An 18,651-nucleotide genomic window follows, 5' to 3' on the forward strand; every position below is an offset into this window, starting at 1 on the left:
ACACTCTTGAAACTTTGAAATTGCTTGTGCAATACACCGTTTTGATTATTTAACAAGTTTTCGAGTGCCGCCTGATCACTTCTACATATATATATATGTGTGTGTGTTGTTTTTTTTACAAAACTTTAAAATAATTTTTAATGAATGAATAATGTTAATATGTTTGTAATAAATGATTTAATGCAGTGGCATAACTAAAATCTTTGTGCCCCCATGGCAAAAGATGAAACCCCCTCCTCATACATTTATTAAAATGTAATTTATCTATATGCTCATTGCCAGGGGTTTAACCCCTTCAGTGGTGGGGTTTTTTGGGGAGTGCTCCCCACTGGGCGAGTTTTTTATGGAGAGCACTCCCTTAAAAAAAAAAAAACACCACTGCCTCCGTGGGTCCGGGCAGAGCCGCTGCACTGTCAATCAGCGGCTGCCCAGGCCTGTGCCCCCACACTGCGTACCTGTCCCCGGCATCCGGCTTGTCATAAGCCGGCACTGGGGACTTCAATACAAAACCTAGAGGGGAGGGGGGAGGAGGGAGGAGGTGGCACCACAGAGGGGAGGGAGCCGGGCAGCGCTGAAGCTGCCTGAGTTCGGTGATTGAACTCAGCAGTGCTGCCCGGCTGTAAACAGTGGCAATCCCGAGAATTTTCTGGGCTTGCCAGACTGGGCACTGAGGCACAGCCTGGAAAATTCTTGGGATTGCCACTGAAGGGGTTAATGCTCATTGCCAAGGGTACATGCCTGTAGCCAGGGGTTTTATGATCATTGACTGGAGTTACATGCTTGTTGCCAGCTGTTTACATGCGCATTGTCAGGGGAATTGAATATATTCTAGGGGCAATGTACAGTATATAGTTGTTTTAATTGTACTACATGTCACCATATTGTCAAATGAAAATCCTTTAAGCATTCTTATAAAAGCTTTGATATCGGATCTGTGCTTACATGTAGATCAATCAACTCATGTTATATATGAGATTGTATGCCCCTGTGGGCTGTACTAAATGGGGCATACAACTCTCTCGGAATTCACAGATCAGCCATTAATTTTAATTTAGGTGACAGGGAGGTGGATCAACCGGTAGCCCGCCACTTTGAACTATAGGGGCATCCCTTGACAGCTCTCAAATACTACCTGGCTGCTTGCAGTAACAACATACAAGCATATTAATGGACAAACAAATATACATATAAACATATAAAAATACAATGCTCAGTGATGATAAATAAGATGAAGGGAGTCTTCACCCTTCATTAATAATAAAATGTGTTTAAGATGCCATAACGCAATGTATTGTGGATGCAGTGGGGATCATAAGCTGAAAAATATGTCATGTAACTTTCCAGACATGTTACAAAATTTATAAGTAAATAAATGCCAGAAAAAGGATATTTGCCTATCATATCTGTTGGCAATCTGGGTTATATTACCCACAGTTTTCCTAAGCAGGTTGATATTGTATGCTATCAGGAAAAATGCTATTAGTTCAAAACCATTGCAGTACTATACTGTTACGTCTTCGGGACTATGTAAAAACCGGACCCGGACTTAACCCCGGACCGCCGTAAAGGACATCAATATCTGCAGTCCGGAGCTTGTAGAGTCCGGTCCGGGGGGTGTCCCGTCCAGGGGGTGTCTTATCCGGGGGGTTCCCTTTGATAGCTATCATCAGGGACATGGGGAAGAGGAGATTGCTGTCTCCCCAGGTGGTCCGGAACGTCCGGTTTTTGCTACATGCCCGGACCATACAGGGAGGCTTTATTCTCCCCCTCCTCCACTCCCTGGTGACAGGTGTCAGGCATCCCCCCCAGGCAGGACACCCCCGGACAGAACACCCCCCGGACCGGACGCTACAAGCTCTGGACCGCAGAATTTGATGTCCGGTCCGGCGGTCTGGGGGTCTTGTCCTGGTCCGGTTTTTACCCATACCCTACGTCTTCTTAATGATAACCAAAAGTACTTATTAACAATCTATCATTGAGTCCGTGGGGTTTACAAGTATTGAGCTGGTACAGTATATCCAACACGCCTCCCTCTGTAGCAGTGTGCTGGTAGGGTCCCCTCCCTGTATAGAAGCAGGGATACAGTCTATGGCCATATGTTTAAACTCTGACAGTTTGTGCACCATCTCCAAAAAGTGTCTCGCTAGAGGTTGGTCTACAGTTTTTTCCCATTAATGCATTTATTGATTGCGGATCTATGTAGAGCCATGCGCTCTCTCATAGTCCTGGTGGTTTTTCCAATGTATAGTTTTTGGCATGTTACAGGACAGGACATCCTGTAACATGTTACAGTTACAGGACATATTTTTCAGCTTATGATCCCCACTGCATCCACAATACATTGCCTTATGGCATCTTAAACACATTTTATTACTATTGAAGGGTGAAGACTCCCTTCATCTTATTTGTCATCACTGAGCGCTGTATTTGTATATGTATATTTATATGTCCATTATTATGCTTGTATTTTATTACCGCAGGCAGCCCGGAAGTGTGGAGCCGCGCCAGCGTTCAACCTGCGCTCCAGTGAACAAGGTTTCCAAACTAACATAACAACTAAGCCTGGCAAAGATGTGATGGTGCTAAGCTCCCCCATCTACTGTACATCCACCCACACTGGAAGTCCAGCTGGAGGCTGCGGCGCTGCCCTGCACACTGGAGCTGTAAATTTGCAGACTCTGTAAGTACTTAAAATGTTTTACACACCCCATTTGTTCACTGCACACCTTGATAAAGGGGTATTAACTCCCCAAAACGTTGGTCACATAAAAAATGCTGTTTCAAATCCGTGGAGTGCCGCTGTCTGATTTCAATCCTCTCTACTTAATTGTGCCAGGAGGCATCCATGGTGGCTGTACCAGTCAAGGGAGTGCCGAGCTGAAAGATTTCCTATACTCCTTGAGTCCTAAAAATGGTTGTGTCTAGAGGATTTACCACAAAAAAATTGTAATAAATATGCCCCAAATACTTGCACCTGTAGACAATGGAACAACATCCTGTGCTAGAGATAGTTGTACAAATTATCAAAGAATACAATGAAAAATATCTTATAAGGCTTGTGGGAAAGACAAATTTATGGCACAGCTGTTATGGATTTTGTTATCAAAATAATGTATTTTATTGTATTTTATGATTATATTCCATTTATCCAGTTATTAGAGACTTGCATTATACTGAATTTACAGTATGTGCTCTCCATGAACTATTCTGATGGAGATGTATCAAGCCTTGGAGGGAGAGAAAGTGGAGAGAGATGACATGATTCTGTGTGTGCGCAAACCAAGGATAATTTTTAGTCCCAGTCTTTCACTGCTACAGCTGGTCAAAAGGGCCAGTAATTCCCAAAATGCCAGTACCCCAATATCATATCCATATTATTAACTGAATGCTTTTTTAATTCTCAATTCAATTTTGGATGAAATCACATTACAACTTTTTGAATAAAATGTTCCAGTATACAACAGTGACTACTTCATATAGGCAGCGCTGATGTCTGCTCACTTAAATGATTTATTTATGACATAAAGGTATTGTTTGTTAATGACCATTTTTGATCTGAAATGTGAATAATTCCCAAATATATGGCATGAGCTGTTCTAACAATACAAGAAAAGGGAAACTAAAACTTCCATTCAATACAACATAGAATACATTTAAATTCTACTTTAAGTCTAAAAGCAAAAAATATAGCAGCTCCATAAATATAGACCGTACAGATATTAAATCACAAAGGTCAGACCAAATATTAATAACCCTTGATATTGTAGAATAACATTGAAGGTAATCATTTTATATAAACATTAGTTACCTTTCTTATGAATAAAGTCTCAGCGGTATCTTCAATGACAAAAGCTCTGCCTTCCCCAAACTGTTGACACGATCTTACATTGTGCAGAGTTACTGTACATCCCCATTCTTTACATCAGCTGTTATCTACTGCTGCAAGTTTTAAAGATGACAGCTTTCTTAATTTCCTTTTTCACAGTCTGACAGTTTCATTTCCCATTTAACATTTATTACATTTCTGAAAGACACAGAGGGCCTTAGTCAGAAGTGAACGTACTATTTCCCCATACAGAAAGTAGGAAAAATGCCCATGCGCAAAAGCACAAGCTGTTTGTGCCCAGTGACGGTGACAGTAGGCGAACACCTAGGAAAGTGGGCATGGGCATATTACAAGCTGTGACATGCACATGCCTATGTTCCACCAATGGCACATTGGTGGAACATAGGCATATGCATGGAACAGCGATATACTTCAAGCAGTGAACACACTATTACATCTCGGAATCGGAGGCGATTAATTGGCTCTAGGTGAGGAGAAAAGCATAACACTAGTTATGGTGCATTGGGCAATTCTTCAACAATAAAGCCTTGCCAAAGGCCGATCATTTTCTGAGTCGGAATTGGCAAATTGAAGATTGAAGATTTTCAACATGTTGGATTTTTACAATGACACATTGGCCTCATAGAACACAAACAACGTTTCATAAATCAATGTTTAAATTTATTATAATATTTCACAAAAATAGGGGGAGCTTGCAATGTACACCCAAACCCCAACCCCCACCCAAAATTCCCTGGGGTGGATATGGCAGTTGGAATTCTAGTCTGGAAGAACTGACTGGGAAGAAACTGACATTTTTTCCACCTATGTTGTTATCAAAACTCTGCAAACGGTTCCATTCCCCAGCAATTCATGGAGAAAAAGTAATAATTGTGATTCTGTCAGCGACTCTATAGTCTATAGTGTCAGAGAGCCTGGGTGCCAGGATCAAGCATGTTCACTACACTCTATTGGATTTATTGTTGTGAGGATTGAATATAATGTACTGTACAGTAGTTCTACTTGTAAATGGCTGGTCCCTCCCCCCAGCCATGAATTATTTTATTTTATTTATTTATTTATTTATTTACAGTTTATTATATAGCACATTAGATATCGTTGCGCTTTACAATTGTAAACAGAGATAAAACTAACTGGGTAACAGACAGACTTGGAGGTAGGAGGGCCCTGCTGCAAGCTTACAATCTATAGGGATATAGGAGGGAAACACAAGGACATGCACCAGTAATAGCATACCTTGTAGGTCCAGAGGGGAAGCTATATAATACAAAGTACCTCAGAGGGGTATGGAACTTAAATATGATAGGCTTGCCTGAAAAGGTGAGTTTTCAGCGAATGCTTGAAAGTTTGGAGGTTAGTGGAGAGTCTTATTGTGCGTGGAACGGCATTTCATAGAGTGGGAGCAGCACAATGAAAGTCCTGCAATAGTGAATGGGAGCTAGTGATCCGTGCAGAAGAGAGACGCAGATCTTGTGCAGAGCGGAGTGGTTGGGATGGGAGATATTTTGAGATAAATAAAGAGATATAAGGTGATACAGTATGGTTAATAATTTTATATGCTAGTAGAAGGGTTTTATATTGGTAAAACACAGGTAACCAATGGAGGTACTGGCAGAGCGGATCAGCAGACGATGAGCGTTTTGCTAGGAAGATCAGCCTAGCAGCAGCAGTTAGAATAAATTGCAGTGGCGAGAGTCTGTTCTTGGGAAGACCAGGAGACTATTGCAGTAATCAATGCGGGATATAATAAGTGCATGGATAAGAGATTTTGTAGTGTCTTGTGTGAGATAGGGTCGTATTTTGGATATGTTTTTTAGAAGCATGTAACATGATATGGTAAGTAAGTAAGTTTTATTTATATAGCGCACTTTCTCCAACAGGACTCAAGGCTCTTCACAGACATTAAAAATAACAATGCACATACTGCAATACAAAGGGTTATCAGTACAAGGAACAGGCAACAATGGCAGTACAGATGTACATCACACATACAGATATGAACGCATTCTAATAAAGGACACGAACATGGGGAACATAGTTACCGAGCTGTGCAGTACCCAGACAGCCATTCAGCGGTGGCACATGGTGATTGCACAGCCGGTAACAGTACTGATATATATACTAGATGTACTCTAATGAGGGACACAGACATGGGGAACATATCATTACTGAGCTGTGCAGCACCCAGGCAGCCAATCAGCGGCGCCACACGGTGATTGCACCAGCCAGTCCTGTACATATAGAACACAAAAGAACAGTACAGGGTACACAGAACTAGACATAACACAATTAAAGCACAATTCTTAATACACAATACAGCTGAGATATAGGAAGTGAATGAGAATAGATGCAGGTATAGATTGTAGATGATTAAGAGAGCTGTAGTGAAATACAAGAAGAGTGCTATGAGAACAGGAGGGAGGAAGGCCCTGCTCTAAGGAGCTTACAATCTAGAGGGAGGGGGAGACAGACAGGTGACATGAGGTGCAGGTAAGGAGACCTGAGGCAAGAAGTAAGCATGGCAGGGATGGTCAGGACATGAGGCAGCAGGTAAAGAGAATGGACAAAGTAGTCCTCTTCTTCCTCCTATCCTCCCCCTTCCCCTCTATCTGCACCTTTCACCCATAACAGCTTTGCACCGTGGGCCATGCCACAACACACCCTGCTATGGGCAGAAAGCATGCAGAGTGAATAGGGAATGCACAGGATTGAGGAACCATGGCTCTGGTACAGAGATTGGTTCAGTATGGAGTTCATTTTCCTGGCTGTGCAGACTGTAGGTGATGCTGGGTCAGGTAACTCACTGCAGAATTCTGAATTTTCAGTGGATGATGTTTAATTTTATGTCCTTCTTTGTTCCTCCGGTATTTCTTTATGTAGTTGTTCAATGTTTGTAAAACTGTTTCTTTAACTGTTCAGATGGCACCCTTAGTTAATAACACCCTTTGTTAAAACAGCAAGCTGAAAGTCAGCAAGCTACCTTGCTTCTAACCCTACAGAAATACTATCCCAAATTAAGGGCAAGGCCAGGCCAGACCATTTGCCCATCTGATTGAAATGCTAATTGTACAGAGATCATAAACTAGCCTGATTGGCCAACCAAGAGGTATGCTAATATTGGCTTGTTTAGAACCTTCCAATCTATACATACATCTAACAAAATACAATTATCTATTGATGTACATACATTTAAAGCAAAAACATGCCAGAAGATTATGCAGAAGCTAGGCTGGGATCTCTAGTGCAGTGGATGTGGATGTTACATACATTTAAACAGGGGCGGATCCAGGATATAATGACAGGGGGGGGCACCATGATAAAAGAGGATTTAGGTGGGGGAGGGGCATTGTTAGTGGTGCCAGTGTACATGTTAGGAGAGCGGCAGAGAGAGGGTGGGAATGGGATTAAAAATAGGCCCTGGCATTTAAAGTATGCAGGCCCACCATGGCGACAAAAGTGAAGGATGTAGTTGTGTACGCGCCGAAGGCGCGCTCTGGAAAAGGGTGTGTGGCCACTCAACAGGGGGCGTGTCCTTGAGTGTAGTGTACAACACCATATACAACTTCTACACATTATACAACAAAATACAAGACCCCATTATACTTGCGTTGGGAGGGTAGTGGGTAACAAGTTAACCACTGGTGTAGGGGACGGAATGGATAAGAGGTGCTCTGCCAAGCTGCAGTGTGGAAAAGGGGGTAGTCAGCCCCCATTAGGATACAAAGAAAACACAGGGGTACACTGCGCTAAATATCAACAATTCTCAAGAAATAACAATGTAGTGCCAATTGGATGAAAGAAATGTGAAATATTTATTAAAAAACCATAATAAGTCAAAGATCCCTTTCTTCCCCAAAAAAGGGGGGATGGGGGGTATTTAAAAAGAAGAGGAATAAATGGTGTAGTCCAGTTCTTACGGTACCGTATTCAGTAGAAGCCATACATCGATGTATGGCTTCTACTGAATACGGTACCATATGAACTGGACTACACCATTTATTCCTCTTCTTTTTAAATACCCCCCATCCCCCCTTTTTTGGGGAAGAAAGGGATCTTTGACTTATTATGGTTTTTTTTATAAATATTTCACATTTCTTTCATCCAATTGGCACTACATTATTATTTCATTAGAATTGTTGATATTTAGCGCAGTGTACCCCTGTGTTTTCTTTGTTTCCCATTATACTTGCCCCTTGCACATAATGCCAAATGGAATGAGCCAAAATTCACATAATGCCACACGGATTGTGCCAAAATTCACATAATGCCACATGGACTGAGACAAAATTCACATAATGCCACACGGATTGAGCCAAGTGCTGCTTATCTATATACTCATTGCCAAGGGTTCCATGCTCATTGCCAGAGGTTCCATGCTCATTGCCATGTGGGATTACATACTCATTGCCAAGGAGGAATACATGCTCACAGTAAATGGGGGACAGCCGCCTCCAGGCAGAAGTGATAGCCACTGACAGTGGCAGAGCCTGGCTGTATTCAGAGCACTGCAGGTCCTGGCTTTTTGAAATAATACCCCTTTCACATCAGAAAATGCATTCCCAGGTTGGCCCCTTTTACACCAGCCTAGTCCCTGCATTTTCTTGTGTGAGGGGGAGAGAAAACCACCCCTCCCCCCCTTTAACCGGTTATCTCATTTAACCGGCTATATCTTCGGAACCAACTGACCCATTTACATGAAACAAGTATCATATTGAAGAACTTTTGAGTGGGCTTTGAATGATTTTGGTCCAGTGAAACTGGAACATTTGGTTCCAGAGTAATCTGCCCTCAAAGAACATGAACAGCCATGAAATTACATTTCAAAAATAAAAAAAATCGGTTTACCCGCAATATCTCTTTAACCGATTGATCGATATGGACCAGCCTGGTATCATATTGAAGGCCCAACCACAAGCTGCTGTGATGTCAGGGGGGGGAACTGGCAGCCGTCGGAACTGAGTTGGGGTCGGAATTGACGGGTCCCATATTATCCTATGGGAAAAAAAACATTACAGCTTTGCCAGGTGATATCTCTGGTTCCCGGGGGACTAGAGACACGGGGCTGGGCTCGTTGGAAAGCCTTGGTCCTCAGCTACAAATGACAGGGGGGCACGTGCCTGGGTGCCACCCCCCTGAATCCGCCACTGAATTTAAAGCAAAAACATGCCAGAAGATTATGCAGAAGCTAGGCTGGGATCTCTAGTGCAGTGGATGTGGATGTTACATAAATTTAAAGCAAAAACATGCCAGAAGATTATGCAGAAGCTAGGCTGGGATCTCTAGTGCAGTGGATGTGGATGTTACATAAATTTAAAGCAAAAACATGCCAGAAGATTATGCAGAAGCTAGGCTGGGATCTCTAGTGCAGTGGATGTGGATGTTACATAAATTTAAAGCAAAAACATGCCAGAAGATTATGCAGAAGCTAGGCTGGAATCTCTAGTGCAGTGGGGAATAAAGGACAGTTCAGGATGACCCCTAGGCAACGAGCTTGTGGGGTAGGGTAAATTGTCGAGTTGTCAACAGTGATGGAGATATCAGGATGGTAACTGTTCTTGGCTGGTGGGAATATAAGTAATTCCGTTTTGGAAATATTGAGTTTGAGGTGGCGAGAAGACATCCAAGATGAGATGGCAGAGAGGCATTCAGAGACTTGGCCCAAAACCACTCGTGATAATTCTGGGGTTGATAGATAGATTTGAGTATCATCAATTAGCTCTATTTCTTTGAAATCTTGTCTATCCCCTCTAGTCTCCGGTCCTCTCTCGCCATCGTACTCCTCTCTACCTGTCTTCTCTACTGGACATGATGTTGATGACAGCAGATGTTACTAACATATTTAAAGCTCGTTTGTTTGCACCACTATTCATATCTCATTCTTCTGTTTATTTCACTCCACTTTTTCCCATCACTACTTTTTTCTTTCCTTCTTTTATTGCAGATCTACGCACTCAGTAAGGTGTGGATTATTAGACAGACAGTGTCTATGTAGACAGTCAATAGGTCGAACCCATGAGGTCGACGTGCAATAGGTTGACAAGGTCAAAAGGACAATAGGGTCAGAAGGTCAACATGGTCAAAAAGATTGACATGAACAGAGCAGAGCGCTCCTACCTCCAAGTCTGTCTGTTGTTACCCAGTTTGTTTGTTACTACAAGTTGTAAAGCGCAACAAAATCTTTTACGCTGCATAAGAAACTGTAAATAAATAAATAGACACATGAAAAAAGGTCAACATCAGTTTTTACCCATTTTTTCGGTGTCAGTGTCAACAACGGTCATCATGCACCCCAAATTAGTGTAATGCATACCTTCGTATGGCTCGCTATGCTCGGCAAACTATTATATTCTCCCTCTATGCCAACATGGATGTAAGACCAAACCGGCCTATCAAAAAAAAATCATGAAAACTCATGTCAGCCTTGTCATGTGTCTGCCTTTTTCATGTTGACATTTTGACGCTGTCGACCTTTCAACCCTGTTGATCTATCGCATGTCAACCTTTTGAGGTAGACCTATTGACTGTCTATCTAGACACTGTAGATCTATCAACAGGAACCATACTCAATGTGCTATTTTCTTTTAAAAATACTTTTAGTTTTTCCTATTTTGCAACCAAATCAACGCTACTCATGATGGGCTATATGCTTCCAAATGCCAAGAAACCGATGACACGTAAGTTGGTTAAATCTGTTTGAGCTAACCAAATTGCATGAATGACCATTTTCAACAATTTTTCAGCATTTGAGAGAAAATGGTTGTTTGTTGTTTGTTTTAAAACATTTCCAGATATTAATTCTGACTCATTAAATCCTATCATTGAGCCATGCAAATGTTTGCACAGCAGCTCCCATCCATGTTCTTACCAATAACAAATGTGCATTTGCTCAAAGGAAGGTGTCTGAGTTGACAAAACCACTAATACATTATTTTAAATTACATTTCACCGAACTCTCCTTTTTGTTTTATACAACTCCAACAGTTCTAACAGTTATGCTCTCAACTTAGTATTTTTGTTATTTTAGCAGCAATTTATTGAATAGCAATTCATGTCAAACAAGATATATTGGTAAAAAATATTGCGTAATTTTAGAATATTTATTATGTGTTTCCTGCCTGGTTATTTAAAAAAAAAATAGTTGGAGTTGTGTAAAGATAGTGGTGACACATAGTAGGAAGTTGTGATGTCATTGGTTTGAAAGAGGATAGATCATTAAGAAAGTATAGAGGATAATTATATTAGCAGCATAATAAATATTTATATATATCTATACCTCCTCTCTTGGCAAACTAATCAGCTCTTTCGGATTTCAGTATCACTTGTATGCTGATGATACTCAAATCTATCTATCAACCCCAGAGTTGTCACCAGTGGTTTTGGGTCGAGTTTCTGATTGTCTCTCTGCCATCTCATCTTGGATGTCTTGTCGCCAACTCAAACTCAATATTTCCAAAACGGAATTACTTATATTCCCGCCAACTAAGAACAGTTACCATCCTGACATCTCCATCGCTGTTGACAACTCGATAATCTACCCTACCCCACAAGCTCGCTGCTTAGGGGTCATCCTCGACTCTGAACTGTCCTTTCTTCCCCACATTCAATCTGTCTTCAAATCATGTTACATGCATCTAAAAAACATATCCAAAATACGACCCTATCTCACACAAGACACTACCAAATCTCTTATCCATGCACTCATTATATCCCGCATTGATTATTGCAATAGTCTCCTAACTGGTCTTCCCAAGAACAGACTCTCACCACTGCAATCAATTTTAAATGCTGCTGCTAGGCTGATCTTCCTCGCAAGACGCTCATCGTCTGCTGATCCACTCTGCCAGTCCCTCCATTGGTTGCCTGTATATTACCGTATTCAATATAAAACACTTCTACTTGCTTATAAAGCTATTAACCATACTGCACCAGCATATATCTCTGCACTTATCACAAAATATCTCCCATCTCGACCACTACGCTCTACACAAGATCTGCGTCTCTCTTCTGCACGGATCATTAGCTCCCATTCATTATTACAGGACTTTTATCGGGCTGCTCCCATCCTATGGAATGCCCTTCCACGCACATTAAGACTCTCCACCAGTCTCCAAACTTTCAAGCGTTCCCTGAAAACTCACCTCTTCACGCAAGCCTATCATATTTAAGTTCTGCATGCATAACCCTCTGAGGCACTTATGTATTATATAGCTTCCCTTCTGGACTTGTAACTGCTATGCTATTACTGGTGCCTGTCCTTATGTTTCCCCCCTACATCCCTATAGATTGTAAGCTTGCAGCAGGGCCCTCCTACCTCCAAGTCTGTCTGTTGTTACCCAGTTTGTCTTATCACTGTCTACTATTGTAAAGCGCAACGGAATCTGCTGCGCTATATAAGAAACTGTAAATAAATAAATAAATATTTAAAATGTATATATCCTGTACTATAAAATGATAAAGAATGCTTTGTACAGGGTAAACTGCCTAATGATTAGCAGCTGATCTGGACCTCCCTGTCCCTCAATATTTCAATATATATATATATATATATATATATATATATATATATATATATATATATATATATATATATACATGTGTGTGTATGGTATGCGTATATAGATAGATAGATAAATAGATTGCGTGGTCGGCCTGGCACTCCCACAGCTGGGTTCAAATTACCCTGGTGCCCTCCGGATCATAGGTGTAGAAGCAGGAAGAAGCAGGCCGCGGCACTCAATAGGGTTTTTTTCTTGCCGCACTCAGTGTGAGCAGCTGTGCTGCTTCTACTCTGCATCTGTGTTAATTGTGTGTGTGTGCTGTGTGTCTGCTGCTCACACTGAGTGCTGCAAGAAAAAAACCCTATTGAGTGCCGCTGCCTGCTTCTTCCTGCTTTTATATATATATATATATATATATATATATATATATATATATATATATATATATATATATATATATATATAAAAGAACCTGATGATAATATCGAATTGATATTGAAACGTTGTTTGGATATTAAAGCTTTTTTACTGCTTTACTGCCGTGGAGTGCTGCATTTTCCTATCATATATATATATATATATATATATATATATATATATATATATATATAAAGGTCATGAAAGACCGCACTCAGTTGTAGTGTAATAAATGGTTGGCATCATTTGGAGGTGCACAGTCCATAGTATAAAGGTACAGATGGAACGGGTCTTATTGTTGCTGGCGACCACGGCGCTCCATCTGACTGAGACGCGCGTGCGTCCCCCACGCACGCGCGTCTCAGTATCCGGGCAGCGGGGCCGCGAGGCGGACGCAATCCTCATCTGTATTGTAGCCATTTTCAGCGATAGTGTTAGGACCTGCAGAGCAGTGGGGTCCCTTGAAGGGGGCTGCAGGCTTAAATGCATTGATCAATTCATGAACCAAATCTCCACTATTTATGATCAGTTAATTTAGTGTGTGCAGAGCCCCTACAATGTCTGTTTAAACAATGTGGTCACAAGCCATAGGGCACCCCAAAACTAGGAAAGGTGAGTGCCGATGTTAAGTGTATATATTGTTTATTAGATTAATTTTTTAAATTAGTCTTATTGTGGTCACATTCTCTCATGCACCATGTTTTAACTAAGATTCCATAGCTTATGTTAACCATTTCCCTAGATGATTAGTGACAGGTGTGGTGGTAGCTGCTCACCTATAAAAGCAAAGTGTGCTGTGAGCTTCAGACCAGATAGCATGCCTGGAATCAAACATTGATGTGATAGCTATGTGTATTGTAGCCATTTTCAGCGATAGTGTTAGGACCTGCAGAACAGTGGGGTCCCGTGAAGGGGGCTGCAGGCTTAAATGCATTGATCAATTCATGAACCAAATCTCCACTATTTATTATCAGTTAATGTAGTGTGTGCAGAGCCCCTACAATGTCTGTTTAAACAATGTGGTCACAAGCCATAGGGCACCCCAAAACTAGGAAAGGTGAGTGCCGATGTTAAGTGTATATATTATATATATATATATATATATATATATATATATATATATATATATATATATATATATACATACAATGCACTTACCCCCCACTAGGAAGGATTCCATGTGAATGAAACAGTAACAGCAGTTGTCCTAACAGCTTTTTCAACTGGGCACAGACAGTTTTCTTCAGGGGAGCAGAGCACACAGACGAGCCAGCCTTTATCTAGTGACAAATTGCCACTCACAATTTGTCACTAGATAAAGGCTGGCTTGTCTGTGTGCTCATTCCTCATGGGGGGTAAGTGCATTGTATTTCTACTTTATGGACCAGGCACCAAAACCATTGCAAAACCCTATTGGAGTGCCACCCTGCTACCCAAGAGAGAGAGAAAGAATGTTTTGAATGTTTTGCAGAGCACAACATTGTATGTAAAAAATGGGACAGTCCCGCATCAGAGGGCAGTTGGAAGACCCCTCTACCATGGTGAATAGATGCTGTGTGCATGCGCATAATGTCAATTCATGGAGAAAGAGGGGCTGGGGACATAACCTCACAAAGTGCTTCCCCACAGTGACAAAAATGGGTACGTGGCTCACAATTGCAAAGCCATGCCCCCTCTGTGCGAGGCCACACACCCTTTCCTGAGTGTGCAGCTACTGCCATGCATGATAGTCCCGCTGACCACACTATAAATGTTGGGAGGTTTGCACGACGGATACAAGGCCACACGGCAGCTTGTATCAGGTCATGTCATGCGCCCTCAGTGGTGTGCTGTGCAAACTCTCATACCATATGCATTAGCATCTCCCTGAAACTGGTTTCCAAAAGAGGCCAATATAACCTACTACAGTGCCACCAGTCCCTGTTTACACTACCAGTCTTAAAATCCAAGTGTATTTAATATTTTCAATTTTGATACATTTATATATTTTCTCTAGAATCTGCTGTGTACCTCTGAGTCTATCATAAAATAAAGGATGACTCTGAGAGATGCATCCTTGTTGAACTGAATACAGATGGTCGGTGTTGATCTTCATAAGGTCCATACACACTGGGCGATGTTGCATACACACTGAGCAGCTTTCTCTCCTGCCCGATACTGTCATCGGAGGGTGGAGGGCTTTGCATAGACTAGCAGATGAACGGCTTTCCCAGCAATGATGTGGGAGAGTGCATCACCGCTCATCGCCGGGCCGAACACGCTGGGCGGCTTTGAGCTGAAAGCCGCTCAAAACACCAAGTTTGAACTACATTCAGCTCAAAATCGCCCAGTGTGTATTAGCCTTAAGACGCCACCTCCCCATTTTCACCTGAGGTTCTGGAAAGTCACTATTGGTGTGTTGGTGGTGGTGAGAGCAATAAGTTGAATTTTTGCCTAGGGTGAACCGGCCCTGCTTGCACTGATGTCATGGATCTGTGCAAGCCTGCAAACCCCAATGCAATAGTTGTTTAGAAACAACTATGGGCTGATATAGGGTTGATGGTTCTATTTAGAACACAGGTCTTCAACCTGTGGCCCTCCAGATGTTGTGGAACTACATTTCCCAGCATGCCCTGACAGTTTTGGCATGCTCTTATAGGAAAAAATGTGGCAATGCATGTTGGAACATGTAGTTTCACAACATCTGGAGTGCCATAGGTTGAAGACCCATGATTTAGAAGGTCAAAACAACCATTAGTCAATGCAGTACTTTAGATTCAGAACTTGCCGTCAATCAGGGCTCTGGCAGCAAAGGACCTTAGTAAAGCTTTCTCCTGGTCCAAATGGATATAAAATAGTGGAAACTGAATATGCATGGAACTTTTTTTCATCTGGAATGTGTATACTGAATAAAATTACAAATACAGGTTGAGTATCCCCTATCCGAAATGTTCGGGACCACGAGCATTCCGGATAGGGGAATTTTTCGGTTTTTGGAATATTTTTTTTTAAAGCATACTTACCTGTCCCCTGATGGTGTCCGGTGGTCCCTCGGCGTCCACGCAGTCCCCGGGCGTCCACAGCAGGCCTCCGGCATCTTCTCCGGGACTCCAGCGGTCCCAGGAATGCATTGCGTGAGTGTGCGCGCGCACCGGTGACGTCACCGGCGCGCGCGCACACTCGCGCAATGCATTCCTGGGACCGCAGGAGACCCTGGAGAAGATGCCGGAGGCCTGCTGTGGACACCCGGGGACTTGGTAAGTATGAAAAGAGGGTTAGGGGGGTTAAAATAAAAAAAAATTTTCGAATGATTCCAAAAACCACGGTTTTTGGAATAATTCGGATAAGGGATGTCCGGATACAGGATACTCAACTTCTAATAGAAATGTTTATTCAAAAAAATCTGGTTTTATATTTATCATGAGAGGAATTATGATTGTTATCTTGTTTCCCTATTAATGAAGTCTATTTAAATTTTGAAAAGGTATAAACAAGGAGCATATGACTTCAAAATAAATAGAATTTCCTATGTATGTTGTGATTTATTGTGAGTGGGGAACATTATTTTTATGTATACAGTAGTTGATCTTTTGTTCTTTTCTTCTAAATGTGTTGCCATGGTAGCAGTGGGAATTTGAATATCTCATAAGAAACATGTACATATGCTGTATCCTCCTATTTTCAATGATGAAAAGAATGTTATGTCTTATTTGGACACTTCATTATTTTCAACTTTTCCGAATTTCCTTTAAAATACCATTTGGTTGAACCATACAGTTTATGGGCTTTTCATCATGACAGTGACAGGACAACAGGATTGTATTTATTATATGTTACGCATACACAAAAGGGCTCCTGGGTCATAAGCTGGCCATACTCTGCTGCAATGTATCGCAACAGTGTATAGCCATTCAACCCCCCGGGACCTTCCGATGCGATGTATCGAATGCGACCCCGCTCCCTGCCGGCCAGGAGAGGGGAGTCCGACTATGAGGTCAAATCTGCTTGCAGGTCCGACCTTTGGATCCCATCCGATGCGCAATGAACCGCGTATTGGATCGCTTGTCAAAAACATACAATTTGGTCCAATTTTTTGGCCGGATCTGTCTGAATCGGGTCATATCGTCCCAAATCAGACTAGACTATAAACCCAGACGTCTCCACATCGTAAAGGAGATACAGTATCTTATTATGAGAGATGTCCTTTGTTTAAATCTAAATATTTCATATTTAATTTCATATTTCATTGATAAACACTGCTATGCATGCTATCAGTGGAGGAATGCATCCCATTCAAAATGTAATGCATTTTGCTTTATTTTATATCATGAACAGTGGGATGTATCAAAGCAGAAAATCTCCAAAAACTGCAGTATTCAGAGGTTTACCACAATATGTATACAGTAGATCATCATGTGTATCAATAACACAGCATGCCACATAGATAGCTATGAGGCTGTAATATGGGGGGCTTCCAGAGCCTTTTCCCAATAGGCAACACGATTGGTAAAAGCTTACTGGTTGCTTAGGCTACCTCTCCACTCTTTAGAAGGTTAGATACATCTGACTCATAATGCATACTGCTGGTGTCACTTTCATAATAGTAATTGTTGAATAGTGAATAATTATAATTACAGCTCTGAAACTTCTGAGCAATGCACTATAACGGACCTCACTTTTAACCTCTGTGTTGTCACCAGCTACTCTGTGTTGTCACCAGCTACTGGGACCCATATCTGCTTATGTCATATGCAGTGTACTGTGTTCCCCTCTGGTTAGATGGTAATATAATAAAACAATCCAGCTCCGGATGCTATACAGTAACCAAGCATAAGGGTATAAACAATTAACACATTAACATCTGAAATGCAATCCATTTTTCAAAGTAAGGTAGCTCATGTGATGTCAAATTCTTAGTTAGGATATTGGCATTGTTTCCCTCACTAGTCACATAATTCACTCTACTATGACATGTTGATATTGGGCGAGATGTCCTAAGCCTTGAAAAGTGATCAAATGGAGGGTGATAAACCACCATCCAACCAGCTACTAACTGACATTTTTCAAACACAGCCTGTGGCATGATAGTTACTGAGAAATATTTGTATTTATTTTTCACAAATTATACAAATTAAGAAGTACATTTGAATTAATATGAAGTGACACCTTAATACCGGTTACAATAAAAATTTACTTTGAGATACATATGCAGATTATTATAGCAAATTACAATGAGTATATTTCTGCTTAACTTAATGTATCTCATTGGAGTAATTAACTAAGTATTTTTCCTACAAAATATTAAACATAAAAGGGAAAAGGGGAAGGGAGTATTAGGATATGGGGAAGACAGGACTAGATTTTTTATATATTTTATACACAATTAAAATTAAAGCTGAAGAAAGAAAATTTTCTTAGGGGGCTCTTGATAAGTGTCTAATTGAAAACCATGAGGTCGATTAAAAAAGTTTGTAAATGTATTTTTGTGTATCTCCATTTAGACTATCAATGTATTGTTCCCACTTTTTAGCAAATTTCTGTATTCCTTATTCCACATCAGGAAGTGTTGCTCTTCGTTCATAATACAAGATCTTAAGTAACATATTTTTCACTGCAGATAATGAAGGTGCACTCTTTTTTATCCAATGTATGAGGATTTGTTTTTTGGCTATTACTAATATGATGGTTATTACTGAACTGATCCTCTTCTTTTCTGGGCCTAGGTACCAATCCTTAAAATCGAGAAATAAACATGCATTTGGTTATTTGTTTATTGTTATATTTAATGTTTTATTGATATAATCTATTACCTTGTACCAGAATTTAGAAATTCAGTCCAAAAATAATGAAATAAATCTGCTTTATTTATATTACATTTAATACAACAGCCAGAGTCTTCTGAGACCATAT

General features: G+C 41.0%; 1 protein-coding gene across 2 annotated transcripts in view; it reads right to left on the minus strand.

The window, feature by feature from the left end:
- CMKLR1 (chemerin chemokine-like receptor 1) overlaps nt 1-18,651 on the minus strand; it is a 91,642-nt gene that overhangs the window by 59,395 nt on the left and 13,596 nt on the right. Inside the window, exon 1 of one of the 2 annotated variants that reach the window (XM_083151447.1) lies at nt 3,809-3,988. The exons of the other annotated variant lie outside the window; for it this stretch is intronic. The gene's annotated coding sequence lies outside the window, so the exon portion shown is untranslated. Of the gene's footprint in view, nt 1-3,808; nt 3,989-18,651 lie in introns of those variants that run through there. 2 annotated transcript variants of the gene reach the window in all.

The sequence above is a fragment of the Crinia signifera genome, chromosome 1, assembly GCF_055691185.1.
Source record: "Crinia signifera chromosome 1, ASM5569118v1, whole genome shotgun sequence".
Taxonomy (NCBI): domain Eukaryota; kingdom Metazoa; phylum Chordata; class Amphibia; order Anura; family Myobatrachidae; genus Crinia; species Crinia signifera.